The sequence below is a fragment of the Myotis lucifugus genome, unplaced genomic scaffold (assembly GCF_000147115.1).
Source record: "Myotis lucifugus unplaced genomic scaffold, Myoluc2.0 scaffold_0, whole genome shotgun sequence".
NCBI lineage: Eukaryota > Metazoa > Chordata > Mammalia > Chiroptera > Vespertilionidae > Myotis > Myotis lucifugus.
In genome coordinates, this window is record NW_005871048.1 from 62,296,069 (window position 1) to 62,312,064 (window position 15,996).

At 41.8% G+C, this 15,996-nt stretch overlaps 1 pseudogene; it reads left to right on the top strand.

Annotated features, from left to right (window-relative positions):
* The first annotated feature begins 14,808 nt into the window (after positions 1-14,808).
* Positions 14,809-15,297, top strand: LOC106696879 (annotated as a pseudogene).
* Positions 15,298-15,996: the final 699 nt, after the last annotated feature.

The following is a 15,996-nucleotide window of genomic DNA, read 5'->3' on the forward strand; positions in this document are numbered from 1 at the left end:
CTTGCCCACAGTCACATGAAGACTTGCTTTCCTTCAGCACAAAATCCTAAGCAGACCAATGCTTTCCTGAGGGGGGGAATAGACTAATACGCAATAGAACTTTTTGGGAGGAGAAAATGTGTCTATGCATCTAAGGGAAAGAGCTCCAACTAACTGGCCACTAGCTGGCAGGAATGCCTGCTGAGGGGTTGTCTTCAGTGGTTTTTAAAGGCACCCACACATATTTTAAAAGGGAAAGCACCTAGGTCACCATTCATTGTTGGTCACAGCTCCAGAAGCTTAGACTCTCACAACAGGCCTGCTCCTAACATGTATATTAACCTGCCAGTCATGTGAATTCAGTCCCCTGAGAAGCTGGGGGTAAAACACCAAAATACAATGAGGAAATTTTTCAATTATGTTTGGAAATTTTTTTGCTTTTGCTTTTTCAGATACAACCTAAATGTTTTATGGGTTTCCAGAATAATTTATGTAATCCTCTGGTTTGTTTTTGTTTTTGGCATCATTTGAGCTAGAGAGATTAAGTTGAGGTTTTAAGCCATGGAAATAAGCAACCTCATCACCAGTCACCTTGGCTCCTCATTTGGGAACCAGCACCCCTTCAGGCACTGGCCCCTGCCTGGAAGTCATTCTAGCTGCCTTGGATTATCCGGAAAAAGAGCTTCATTCATGGTTCTCTGTTCTTGTGCATTGTCAGGGCACAAGGTTCAGAAATAATTGCCATGGACACAGACAATAGTGAGGTGAAGGCCTAGGGTGGGGCAGGAGCCAGGTAGAGGGGGACAAAGCAGGGGAAATGAGGGACATCTGTAATATTCTCAACAATAAAAATAAATTTAAAAACAAAGAAATAATTGCAGCTACAGGAAAGAAGTTAGAGGATCTGAAATGAGACTAGGAAATTTCGCATTGACAGAATCAATGCGTTTCCCACTCATTCCCAATCACTCCTGCCTCCTCAAGCAGCGTGAGCCAGGAAATGGCAACTTTTGAAAATAATTCTCCATTCTCCTTGCCCTTTAGAAGCTTCCCTTCTTGTATCCATCAAACAGAGGTCACACAGATTTCTAACAGAACAAAAAACTGGTATAGGTACCTGGTCAACCTCTACTAGCTCCTGACCTTACAACCCAGCTGCACAGTGGAATGACCTGGAGAGGTTTTGTAAGAAATAGAAATATCCAGCTCATCTCAGAGATTCTGGTTTCATGGGTCTGAGGAGGCTCCTGGGCATTCATATTTTTTAAAGTTTCCCAGAATATTCTAATGCAGAGCTGATGGAGAGTCACTGCCTGACCTGAGGATCTCTTTTCTTGGCAAATATTCCCTTTGCACCTTGAAGTTAAAGTCCATTTGGAGTTTCTTTCTGCTGTTTCTGCTCAGGAGTCGGCCATGGCGTTGCTTCTCTGCACAGCTGCTTTGAGCAAGAGGTGTTGGACAACACTGACTGTTCATAGCTGTTTTCCAGTTATATCCTCCAGTACGGGACCCACACAGAGGAGGCAAGGGGCAAATGAACCACTTGCCTCAAGCCCTGCGTAGATGGAGGTCTCAGATGCAGACTCTCAGCCTTATCAGTAAGCGGCTGGAGGCATGCAGCCAGAAAGGTACAGTGGCAGGTTTGAAAGAATACTTTCATCTGGCACTTTAACCATGAATGCCATTAATAAACTGTGCCACCTAGACTGCGCAATGAACTCACATTTTTATAAGTCATAAAGTTCATTTTGGATAGCACAACTAAAATACGTTTTATTTGGGGGCATATTTGAAGCGCCAATGAGTTCAATTGCAAGCATTGGAAACTCACCACAAATTTCACAGCTGTGCTTCAGCTTCTTTCATTTTAAATGTCCTGGCAGAGGTGAGAGCCCTGCCACATCTAGCCCAGCTCCCAGACCTTACCCAGGTGCGTCACAGGCCCCCACTACCCACAAGGGACAGAACAGTGAGCCAGGAGTTTTTCCATCCTACACTTTCTAGTCATAATTGGTACTCATCCCTTTCTAGTCACAAGGCCAGGACTGGAGTGTGATAAGAGAGACACCCAGGGTCAATATTTAAGGAGACGCTCACTCTCAGGTACCAACTCTGCACTTGCACAACTCTGAGAGTGACGGGCTCCTTAAATATTGTACTGTGGGTGCTCAGGTACTTTCTGAGCCAACACTCATGCACACTTATGCTCGTATGTGCACACACACGCGCGGGCGTGGACACACACACACACATACACACACACGTACACATCCAGCCATCTCAAGACCAATGTGATGATGAAATTCCTGATATAAGGTATCCCACTGAAATGCCTGTTACTCAAAAGTATGTTTTGCATTTAAGAGACATATCTGATCCATTGATTTTCTATTATAACAATGAAAAAAAGGTTGACCCCGGCAATTGGACATTAGTAATCCAAGTTGGTTATAAGGTACATGGAGAAGAGGAAATAAAAAATGAGTTGAAAAGGCTTGTTTGTACGCAGTGCCTGACCTTGCAGATATGTAGGGTGTCCCAAAATTCACGCAAGGAGTAATTTTGATAGAAAACACAGGTTTATAATGAAAAATTGTAAATTTTTTATTGATTCATAAAGTATACAGTATAGGGTTATGTATGGAATAGCATATTGGGTAAATGGCCTCCACGGCTTTGCTGGCACATACGCAAAGCCGTGGTCTTCATTGTCCCTGTTCCTGGGCCATAATTGGTACTTGGTAATGCTTATCAAATTGAAGGGATTGAAATCAAAGGGCAACAGATATTAGAATCTGATTCAATAAACCAAGTAAAATTAGGCTTTTATTTTTGTTGTTGTTGTTAATGCTCACGCAAAATTCAAATCTTGCGTGAATTTTGGGACAACCTATGTAAGCAGGAGAGAGCAACAGGGACTCCTGGCAACAGAGCTACTGAGACAGTTAATTATTCCTTGTGTTTCCTTTATGAGGAGTTTTCACAAAAGTTAAAATATATGGTATTCTTCAAAATGGTGGGGACAATGAGGAAAAAGACCAAATCTAATCCAGCCAAGTTGAAAGCTATGTGGGTAAAGACTTCAGTGATATGCCTGTGATTAATCCTGAGGCATTTTTCAGTGAAAAATAGGAACTACAAGAGAGCATCTTTCTGTTCTTCCTTTTAAAAACGTCATAAAAGTTGATATTGTTTACATCAGTTTCCTTTATTGTTTCAGTTCATTGCAAATTCAAGTAACTTGTCTGTATTTGAAAGGATTCCTACATCACTGTGTATGTAAATATGAATATATCAATATATATACACACACACAGAAACACATCCTAATGACAGCCCACTTGAACTCAAGATCACTTGCTCGTTGCGCAGCTCTCTGAGGAGAGAACCGCTTTTGCAGAGAACACCAGAGGAGAGCAGCTTGTCTCTCTATGGAATCCCCTCTGGAAAGCCTGTTCCTCACCCACCAGTGCTTGATTCTGTCTCAGCATCGGATGAGCCTTGTCCACTTAAAGAGTAAGGATAACTTAGAGAGTAAGTCGGTGCAATGAGGAAGGAAGGAAACAAGTGAGAGCAGATCTGTTTCCTGGGAGTTGGCCAAGGTCACTGCCAGTTCTAGGACTGCCATTTTGCTGAGGAACGGTATCATTAAAATCACTATAAAAATAAACGACATTCTAGATTCACTCTCCTGCTTGGACATGAAAACGAGGCAAAGAAAAAAACACAGCATATTCTATTTATAATGGACACAGTGAGGGGAAAAATCCATTTTGGGAAAATTTTGCCCATCCAATGAATTTCTTATGTTCCAGTTCTTTAACTAAATATCAACTTTTTAAATTTGACTTTTATAAATGAATAACCAATGGGATCAAAACTGAGAAGTAGTATGGCTTTGTTATTTTTTTAAATATATTTGTATTGCCTTGACATGAAAACGAGGCAAAAAAATCATATTCTATTTACAATTGACACAGTGAGGGGAAAAATCCATTTTGGGAAAATTTTGCCCATCCAATGAATTTCTTATGTTCCAGTTCTTTAACTAAATATCAACTTTTTAAATTTGACTTTTATAAATGAATAACCAATGGGATCAAAACTGAGAAGTAGTATGGCTTTGTTATTTTTTTAAATATATTTGTATTGATTTCAGAGAGGAAGGGAGAGGAAGAGAGAAATAGAAACATCAATGATGAAAGAGAATCATTGATTGGCTGTGTCCTGCATGCCCCCTACTGGGGATTGAGCCCACAACCCAGGCATATGCCCTTGACCAGAATTGAACCTGGGACTTTTCAGTCTACAGGCCAACGCTCTATCCACTGAGCCAAACTAGGGCTGGCTTTGTTCTTAAGAGTTTGTTTTTCCTCCAATGTGTGGGGCTATCCTCCCTTTAAAAACAGTGACTTTTGTCTCCAAGCCCTGAATGATGGGTCCGTACTGTTTGCTTGTAACAACAGAGGTCAATTGCTAGAGAAACATGTAACTTCACAGTTCACACCAACCAAAGGCTCTGAGTTGAAATAAACAAACTCTTAGGGTAATTGAAACCTATAATATGCATGAACAATAATCTTACTGCTAAATTCTGTATTAATGAACTGGACTTTCTCAACTTCTTTCCATAGGGTCACTTTTAACATAGGCTGATGGTTTTGAAAAGATCTTCTAAAAAGGACTTTTTAAAAGATCTTGCACCCTGACAATTTATACAAGATCTTTTTTAAAGACCCCTTCAAAAATAATAAACAAATAAATAACCCCTTCAAAGGATCCTGCATCCTGACATATTCCTTAAGGAGTCTTAGTAATATTAACTATAATGGGAGCTACATTTTGAGCCCTTTCTTTAAAGGCAGACAATGCTAAGCTCTCACGAAGCACTTGGCAATCATGAAATGCTGAAGTTGAGTCATTAGTCACTAGAGCTTGGCCAAGGACACGTGGGCAGTAAAGTTGTTGGGGAGCACACGAGACTTGGTTGGAAAGTTTGTAAGGAGGACATTCCGACAAAAGAGAAATGTGCGGAGGGCCGCCTGCCTTGTTTATCAGAATTCCGACTTAGGGGAGACTTAGGGGAGTATCGAAGGCGGCACCGCTAATTATTCCTTGTCCTTTCCAAACAAGTCTGTGTTTACTGGAATCCTTATGCTTAATCCCTGGATGCCCTTGCCTAGAGTACAACATAAACACATGTGTCCTCCCAAGATTACTCACCCTACTGATTGTGTCTAAAGATAAAAATTCTAATAAAAGTCTAACAAGGCAGGCAATCAAGGCTGCTCTAGCTACTAAATCCAGGGACCCCTTGGCCCTCTCTTGCACAGACAAACTGTGTCTCAGTAATCTGTTCATCTGTCATTCAGGGGGTGCTGGTCAGCCTCGGCATAAAGTGGCAGATGCGTGTGTATGGGTTCTGGCTCTGCCACTTCTAGCTATGTGACCTTCAGTAAATTCCTCAGTTCTCTGTGCTTCCATCTAAATGGGGGGTAATTATACTTACTCCACAGAATTATTGAGAAGATGCAATGCATTCATATAAGAGCAGCACTAGTACAGTGCATGCACACAGTTGGTGCCTTGTTACTGACTATTCAAGTACGTTTTATGTCACTCCCCACCCCTTTTCAAATACTGCCAGTGGCTCACATTGCCTAAACCTTGACATCAAACCCCTCAGCATGGCAGTCCATGCCTTCCTTGCTCTAACCCTGGCCTAACTTTCCAGGTTTTCTTATATTGTATGCTTCAGACACAGGCACATGATAATCCAGATACATCAGGCTGGATTAAGCAAAACCTGCCATACATTTTTCTCATCTCCTTGTTTAGGCTTTTACTGCCACTCTTGACTAAAGGCCTACTTTCCCCAAAGTGTTTTTTAAAAATACTGCATACCCTTCAAGGCCTGAATCAAATGAACTGTCATCCAGAAATATAGTTCTGGTCACCCCATTTGGAAAAATTATCTCATGCGCTACATTTTTCTGGCGCTTTCACTCTGTTATAGACATCCTCACATTCACTCTCGCAGTCCCCGAGTTGGGTGGAGGGGCAGGATGTTCAGGGGTGAGTCACCAAAAATGACCCCAGATCGCACTCTGTGATGTTTCTGCTCTGAAAGGAGAACATGCCAAGGACTTACCTCCTTAGATATCAGGAGAAAAGAAGGAAATCGAAGATGACCCGGAGAGCTGTTCTGTGCGCTAAAGTCTGAGGTAGCTAACATTCTAAAAAGGGAGGATAACAACTCCAACAGTAGTGGGACCCATGGCTTGAAGGAAGTAGCAATGGGGTTGAAATCATCCAAATCTTTCCACTCAAATAAAGGCAACTCTGATCCATTCAATATTTACACTATCTTATATTTTACCATAAAGAGCATGTCTTCTCACTTACGCTGTTACCCTGAAATCTTTCTGAGAGCGTAGCTATCACCAGCTAGTGTTACATGTTGGAATCCTTCAGGCTTGCAGGACACTGGAGCCTCTTTAAAGGCAAAGCGGGATGCCCCGGCCAGTTCCTACCCTCACAATTTATGACACTGCAATTTGCTAACATATTAATAGGAACAGATGTTAGGAGCTGTAACTTTACGCAACCGCTCTTTTGTGTGTTTATAGGCAAGATAATACTACACTCCACAGCAATTCACCCACCACCCACAATTAATACCTGGAATTTTTAGAAAACCAGAAACAAAAGGGAATCCATAACTTTGGAATAGCAAGATATGCTTTACCCCCAAGGCAGGCTGTGAGTATCTGGGTTCATAGGTGCTATCCAGGCGTGAGCTCTTTATGAATATTGCCATGTCCTTACGCAGAGGGAAGCCGTTTCATCAGTGGGCCTGAGAAATGAGCTGGGGCTTAATTCAGTTTGTGGGTTCACCAAGTGAAAGACAAACGTTTGCACTTCACGCAGCCTGGGATAATCCAAAGGTTACATGGCTCTAACAAGATAATCCTTTAAGCACCGTTGCTTAAGTGTCTTTCCATTTGGGGGTAGAATTTATCAGGAGGTTGTCAGAGGAAAAGAGCCCAAATGATGCTTCTCCAGACATTGAGCTCACCCTGCAGATTTGAGAAGGGCCCTTGCCAAAGAGCCCACCCCGAGGCGAGCCTAGAGCAGATTTATGGAGCGAGGAGACCACACTCACTGAGAGGGTCCCACGGCAGCCTCCTCACCTCTTCACAGGCTTGGGGATCGGCTTTACCAACACTGAACTCTCCTAGATGTTCACAATGATCTATAGCCTCAGTTTGAAGCTCATCCAAAGATAACTGCAGAGCCATCAAGTTTTATTTCTATTAGGCTACTCTGGGATTTACTGAGTCTGCACTGGATTTTGGACTCAAAAAAAATGACCTTGGTTTGCTTTGTCACAGGAACATAGGAATCATGCATTTCAATTATTAGCTCCTCACAGACGATGAAAGCCCAGTAGTAATAATAGAACCTATTAAAGATGCTATCCTATATAAAGATTCTAAGTGAAAAGTGTTTTCTTCTTTGAATTTGAAGGATAATGGCAGTATAATAAAGATGCTCACACACATTGATGCTATAGATGCTCATAGGTAGAAAGAATATTTTATTCTTTGGTGGTTATGTTTAGAATTCATGTGACAAATAGAGTTTAGTGAGTTTTAGTGGGTCATGGGGTAGTAGAGGGAGATGCTAGGTGAAGTTCTAGCATAAATACATGAAAACATAAATAACTAGATGAAAATTACAAACGTAGCATAAGGACAGACGAGAAATATTCCATGGAAGTCCATGGATAGCTGCCATAGAAAGTGGTTGAGTTCTAGACAAAGGATATCACAAGAACAACTCATACTGTCATTTCCCCAATACACCTTCCAAGTCTTTGTTTCAAACCTTTTTGATGATGAACACAGCATCAGAGCTGCCAATCTGCCTTCCATGCCCTTCAGCCACTTTCACATCTAACTTCCAAGCAGAGCAGCGTTCTAAAACACTGCCATCTTGTGGCCACTCCCAGAGAGAGCATGAGCACTGGGTACCTCAAATACCAATCACCCAAGAGAGGAAACTTGGAGATGAAATTTCCACAAATGGGCATTTATGATTCACCTAACAAGTAACATTTACTTAAATAGAATTTACTTTTTAAAAGTATAACAGTATTTCTAGAGTACTGAGTGTGTACACAGCCAAGGCTTCATCCTAAGTAAAACAAAATAGAATTAAAGAAATAGAAGAAAAAAAAACCAAAAAACTGAGCAATGTCAACACTGTCCAATAATATTTTCTGAAATGATTTTTAAAAAGAAGAAAAACTAGTAAAACAAGCCTCAAGGAGATGTGCGCATGTGAAAGACATTCAGGAGATGGTTGCTGATCTGTGAGAGGCACAGTACTAGGAACAGTGTTCCCCCAACTTTTTATTTGGAAAATTTTCAAACCTTACAAAAAGCTGAATAAATAGTACCATGAAACACCTTTATTTCCATCCCTTGGAGTTCACCAACTGTTAGCATTTTGCTGCTTTCTTTATCTCTTGATCTACTTTCTTTTCTCCTGGATGATTTGAGAGCAAGTTGCAGTAATCATGAGATCTGAAAAGTTTAGCATTTCTGTCCCAAGGATAAGAGCCTTTTCTCTATGACCACAACATCAATGTCACACGTAAAATTAGCATCAGTCAATAACATTTTGTACTATAGAGTCCATATTTCAATTGTCCCCAAAAATATTTTTTACATTTTTTTCCTTTTTTTTCTGATTCAAGAGCCACTCAAGGTTCACACTTCATCTGATCATTGTGCCTGGTCAGTCTATATACATCTAGGACAGCTCCTCCCCATCACCATTTTTGTCATTCATGACATTCACGCATCTGGAGAGTCCAGACAATTGTCTATTATATCACTTCTAACATTCTGGATTTGTTCACCCATTTTGACCTCAGATGACAATGTTAGCTGATTCCTGCCTCTCTCATATCTGCTCTCATTTTCATTAAGTATGAAACTATCTTTTTCTGTGGGATTCTAAGATGAGCACTGGAGTGCCTCTGTGAGGAACTGAGAGATAGCTATATCATTAGACAACATGCCCGTCTCTGCAAAATCTCAGGGGAGTGACACAGAGGTCCTGGGTGAAGGAAGGAGAAAAATAGTTCTGCTCAGGATTGGCAGTTACCATCATAGGCTCCATTCTCTTCTGATTCACATCCACACAAGCAGAAGTTAACAACTAACCTCTCCTTTTCAATCCCATATTCACATATATTTTTTTAAATACGTTTTTATTAACTTTTAGAGAGATAGGGAGGGAGAGGGATAGAGAGAAAAACATCAATAAGAGAGAAACAGCATCAATCGGGATTGAGCCCACAACCCATGCATGTGCCCTGACCGGGAATCGAACTGTGACCTCTTGGTTCCTGGGTCGATGCTCAACCACTGAGCCACACCAGCAAGGTCAGATATTTTTATTAGAACTTTAAGAAAAAGAACAATTATATGGTCCAAGCATGCAAAAATATTCTGAAATCTATCAAATTTTAAAAACCTGCTTTGTTGTTTATCCTTTCCTACCTTCTCAGTCATGATCATTTGCAACTAAGGGGGAGAGTTCCTTGCTACACTGTATGGTCATGTTTTTCCATCGTTGCTAAACTCTGCATCTGCCATCAGCCTGGTATCCAGTCCATCCCAACCGAGCTCTTTCAGACTTTGCTCTGTGCTCATTTGCATTATTGTTTGAGGTCTTGAATAAAATGAGAAGCTTATAGTTTCCTTCAGTTATTTTATAAGCACATTAATCTATAATACAGAATTTACCCATGTCAAAGCCCATATACCCCCCAGTCCTACCTGGGTTCTTCCTTCTCCCAGATGTTGTCCCATTTCCAGCACCCCATCATCCCAGTTCTCCAGTAAAAACCTGAAAAATAAAAAAGAAAGAAAAAGATGAGCTCTGACTCTGGAGTCAGATATACCTGAAATCCCAGCTCAGCCAACCTCTAGGCAGTTAATCTGTGAGAAGTTACTTATCTCTGTTTTCATTTTCTCATCTGTAAAATAGGAATACTGGTAATATGTACCCTACAGGCTGCTTATAAATCCTAGAGAGAAAACATCTAATATGCTTTCTTTTTCAGGCGCCTTCACATATCCCAACACGCTTGCTATGCTGATTTCAATGTGTATCACCCATTGCTATGATGGCTCAGAAGACTCTCGGATTTTTCAGATTAGTGAGTTCCTGTTGGGGAGAATAAATAGTAGAATTAGATAAGCTGCGAATCTGAAGGTAGTGGTGCAGAAATTCTTCATGGATGATAAAAACTGTTACTTTGAGATAAAAATGAAAAGCCCATATTAAAGGACATTGCATACTCATTGTCCAGGAGCTTTGAACAGAGGCCTTTGCCAACAAGGGGAAATGTTAGTCAACTGGTTCCATCTCACAGGATAGAGGACTATTTGGCCAGCTGCTGCAGGAAATCCTGACTGCGCTCGGCTGAACACTTGGCCTCAGCTGATAGAAGCACATAGACCTATGTCCTGGCCAAATGGCAGAGATGAACTGTCTCACTCTCTGAATTTTTCCAGAAGCGAATTTGGATCAATCAGCAGGTCTGGCTGCGTGAACTCACACTAGGTGGGGGAAGGCAAACATGGGGTGCGCATGCGCGCACACAGCTCCTGAGCTGGGCAGCCTCCCTCGGTCCCACCTTGCTCTGCCTCTCCATTCACACTGGCCTCACCCGCTTCTCAGTTCACCATGTCAAGTTGTCACTATCAACTGATGGGGTGGACACACCAGTTCCCATTAGTTTTCTGCTGGTAGATCACTCTCATTCTGCATATTAGAGATTGTCATTAATTTATTGATATTGGACCCCTTTCAAAAGTTTATCCTTATGATGCTTGAGTGTTTTTAATCCCAATATAGATCAGTCCTCTTAGTATTAACTTCACCTTTACTTTATTCGTTCTAGAAGAATGAGAATGAACAACAATCCTATGACAAGAGTGTGCCATATACTGTGTAGATGCCTTCTATTAAGTCATTAAGTTTGCCTTAAGGTTGATACCACTATTATCACATTAGACATATAAGAAAGAACCCAGTGAAGTTAAGCAGTTTGCTCAAGGTCCCATAGCTGGGAAGTGGCAAAGCTGGGATCTGAATCCAGGTACCTGTACTGGAGTCTATGCAATGAAATACTATCCCACATGTGCCACAGGTTCTAGTCGAAAGACAGTGGGGCAGGAAGAGTCCCAGGCTTTGCTAAGTCCCACTATGCTGGGCACTTAGCATTCTCCTTCTATCCTTACAGCCACCCTGGGAGGCAGGGTTCTCACTGCACAGAGCCAGAGTCTGTTACAGCTCAGAGAAATGCCCAACTCCCTTCTGCAGGAAACCTGCTCTCAATGCAGGCAGTACCTTGCATGAAGTGACTTTGAACCATACCATGTGACCCCACCACTCCAGTCCCATTTAGGGTAGACAGGAGATGAAGGTGTCATCTGATGCCAAGTAGTCTCACAGGTATGTCCCAGAGAAACACGGTATAGGCTGGCTAATGGAAGCAGGTCTTTCCTGGGGAATCCGAACTCAAGACATTCAGAAAAGTTGGTCAGCAGGTGGCAGAAGCAGCAGAAGAAACCACGGGACAGTGGCAAGTTACCAAAATGGTGGAGCACTACAACATGACCAATGTCCCCTCCACTGAGGAGGAAACAGATAGCCCATTTTCTCCCAGATGGCAATAGGCCATGCCTTATCCTGGGAGGGAGAACAGAGTTGTCACCGAGCACAGATGGGGCCTATTTAGGCAGGACACCATGAAACTGTGTGATAACCAAGAAGAAATATGAGAATGACAGGTAAATGTCATGATTAAAAGTTAGCAGCAAATACAGGTCTCAGGAACCTCATACACCCTCAAAAGGGAAATAAGTTGATTTGTTTAATTTTAAAAAAAAAGGTTTTAATTTTGTTATCCTTTAAACTACTTTCTTAGGACTGAAAGCAGCTACAAGATTCTATCTGCATTGAAGAAGCCAAGCTGACATTCTTCTGTGTCTGGTCTTCACCCACATGTTCCTCGGTGCCAACAAGAGTCCCATTTGGAGAAAGACAGCTGTGAAATTTCAGCAAATTGATTTGGCCACCACCACAGTCCAATGTTTTCCTTTCTCAGTTGCCTTTACAATGAAGGATGTTATTTCTAATGTAGCTGCTGAGTGGATGATATTTTTAAGAGCAATCTCTCTTCCCATGTCTCTCCGGGCTCCTACAAAGAGTTTCTTCCTGATCCTTGTGAGCTGGTGCACAAGTATCTACATTTACCTTCCTCTTGCTCCATTGAGATTGTTTTCTCTCTAAAGAAAAAAATATATATAAAAAGAAAAAATTGCATAAATGTATACATATATATAGAAAGAAAGAGATAAAGGATATAGATACAAAGGTTATATATGGACCATTTTATATATTATTTTATATCTAATCCCTTTATGTATATGTGTGTATATACATAATACATGTACTTATATCATACTAGAGGCCCAGTGCATGAAATTCATGCACTCGGGGGGTGGTCCCTCAGCCCGGCCTGCACCCTCTCGCAGTCCAGGAGCTGGCAGTCGGACATCCTTAAGTGCTGCCACGGAGGCAGGAGAGGCTCCCGCCACCGCTGCTGTGCTGACCACCAGGGGGCAGCTCCTGCGTTAAGCATCTGCCCCTGGTGGTCAGTGCACATCATAGTGACTGGTCATTCCACTTTTTGGTCAATTTGCATATTAGCCTTTTATTATATAAGATATGTGTAAATGTATACGTATATATGAATGGATGGATGGGTAGATAATAGATGATATACACATATAGTTTATTACATATCAGATTACTGAAACTTAGACTAAACTTTTATATCTAACTATATACCATTTACAGACACCAAGATAATAGCATATTTATGGCCCAGATTCTATTTTAGAAATTTTGACTTTTAACTATCACTAGTCCATATATTTCTGTCCTAAGGCTCTTTAGCAGTCAAATTATAACTTATATAAGCATTTGATAAGCACTCATTAGCACTCTGACTCTAAAAAGAAAAGGCCTTTTCAGCTCATTCTATTTGAATTTCTGATCTGGATAACACTGGAAATTGTAGGGCCACACAGCTGCTAATCAGATAGGTTTCTTTTCAAAGGTTGCCACTGGCGTTTGAGAAGAATAAGCTACATGAGTGCACATCACATGAGGTCAGGCTGGTAGATTTCCTGCACTAGCATGTTGCATGGTTCTTAGCAAAGAAGGGCACCAAGTCTAATAAATTGGTGCCTTTAGTCTCACAAAGATATAACTGTTGGCTTCCTTAATATACCACAAAGCTGTTTCATTTGAGATAACACCTAAGAGAAGCAATCTTCAACTAGGTAAGTGTCCTCTTCTCTAATTGCTGTCCTAGAAATTCAAATCAGTCACCATAGACTCTAGAATCACCATAGAATCATATTAAAATTCCTACATTATCCCAGGGAGGTTAAAAGGCTCAAGACTGACAATCACCAAGGTTTAATGCAACTTAATAAAATCATGACCTACTTTGACATGGCACTTAACATCCTCTTGTTAAGTCTAACAGTCAGAGTTTTTAATGTTTCTGAGGGGTGTAATAATTTTAGGTTAGAAGGTAAAGGCAGCAACAGAAGTCAAAACAGTAATATGATGAGAGAGAAAACATTGGAATATTAAATATTCAACATCATAACAACTGAATTATATGCATATTGTATAGAGTTAATATGTCACATATGCTGTGCACAAAGCCACCCACCTCCCAAACTGCCTCTTTCAAGAGTTGAAAACCAAGTCAATTCCACTCCTCCTCACAACTTTCTTAATTCCAGAGTAATGCATCTATTCACAGTGGCCCAGTGGTCATTGATTTTGCAGCCAATGCAACCTGGTAATATATTACTCAGAGGTTATCACTTGGTTCCTAATTGTTATGCAGATGGTTCCTGGGCCTCATTTCTTAGCATCGAGGCTAATTTATCACCATTTCCACTACTGCCAGTTATTTTTTCTTAATGAATAAATAAATTGGGTTTAAAATTTTTGTCAATAGTTTCATAACATGCTTATACTGTTTGTCTCTTCCTCTTTACTTTTTTCTTGACACTGTGATTTATTGCTTGTGTGAATTAATCCAACTCACTCTTCCTCAATAGGTAGGCTAGTTATTGGTAAGCTAAACCTCACCAAGAAGGGATTAAATATCACGCTTTTCCCAATACCTTAAAAATAATTTTCTGGAGACCCTATAATTGACCATGATAAATGTCTGGATCAATATTGACAGCAATGATATCTTTCAAGAAGGTCTAGAACACACAATTTAGGTTAAATTATGTCATTAGTGCCATGTTCCTTCTTTCAAGGAGTCACCATGGCCTACTGGGGGGCCTCTGTCATAGAGGCAACAGGATCCACTTGGCTCACAGAATCTCAGGAGGGTTTATTGGCTCCTCAATGTCTGGGACACCTTTGTACTCTGGGACTCACCTTACGCCTGGATTAATGGGGACAAAAGTCACAAAAAAATTATAAATAAAATTTCCCACCCAGCCCAACATTATAATATTTCCTCCTGATGCGCTCAATTTTATTTATGCCCATAACCATAACAACCCATACCCATGAGAAAACGGGTATGAAAGACTTTGATGGGGTCCAAGCAGGTTGGGCAGCGAGAGAAGCAGCAGTGAAGCCACTCGGCATGCCTCGGCCCTCAGGCACCCAGCACATGCCCAATCTGCTGCCACGATGCCCAAGAGGAAAGTCAGCTCTGCCAAGGGGTGACCAAGGAGGAGCCCAAGAGGAGGTCGGCCAGGTTGTCAGCCAAACCTGCTCCTGCAAAAGTGGAAACGAAGCCCAAAAAGGTGACAGGAAAGGATAAATCTGCAGACTAAAAGGTGCAAATGAGAGGGAAAGGGGGAGCAAAGGGAAAGCTGGCAGAGGGGCTGACCAGGAACCTAAAGAAAATCTACCTGCGGAAAACAGAGAAACTAAAAACGAGGAGAGTCCAGCCTCAGATGAAGCAGGAGAAAAAGAAGCCAAGTCTGATTAATGTCATGTACCAAGTCTTATCAGTGGTCCCTGTCTCCCTTCTTGTACAATCCAGAGGAATATTTTTATCACCTGTTTTGTAAATGCAAGTTTTTTAGTAGCTCTACAAACATTTTTAAGAAGGAGGGAATTCCAACTCATCCCATTGTTTTAAGTGTAAATGCTTTTTTTAAGAGGTGAAATCATTTCCTGGTTGTTTCTTCTTTGGCACAACCAGAAAATAGTGGGATATTGAATATGGGAGGCTTTCATTGTCTTGGGTGTCAGCTTAACATTCCATAGATGGGGGTTGTTTTTATATCCTACGAGGGGCCCAGTGCACAAATTAATGCACCTTGAAAGGAACTGTAGGCCAAGAGGCTGTGGTAGGCACAGAGATGGGTCTCGGCCCATCCTCTGGGCCCCCGCCTGGCCCCTCCCACCTTGGTCCCTGGTCCCCTGTCTGCTGGCAGCCCTGCTCCCGCTGCCGCCGCTCCCATGGGCTGGCCCCGCTTGCACCTGCTGATGGCACAGAGCGATTGGGGCCGGTGCCAGCAGCAGGTGGGAGCGGGGCAGGCGCCATCAGTGGGTGTGAGTGGCGGCTGCTGCCCTGATTGCCCCTCAGGAGCAGGGGGAGGTGGAGAAGCCCTCAGGGTGCGAGTGCAGCAAAGAATTTTCAGTAACCACCAGACGCTCGCCTCAATGACAGCAACCAGCGCCCTGTTCACCTGCTCCATCATCCTGCCGTGGCCAATGCCCGACATGTTCCACACATGCCCCCTGGTGGTCAGCGCACGTAATAGCAACCTGTTGTTCAGTTGTTTGGTTGTTCAGGTTGTTCTGCCATTTGGTCTATTTGCATATTAGCCTTTTATTATATAGGATAATACAAAGAATACTAAATGG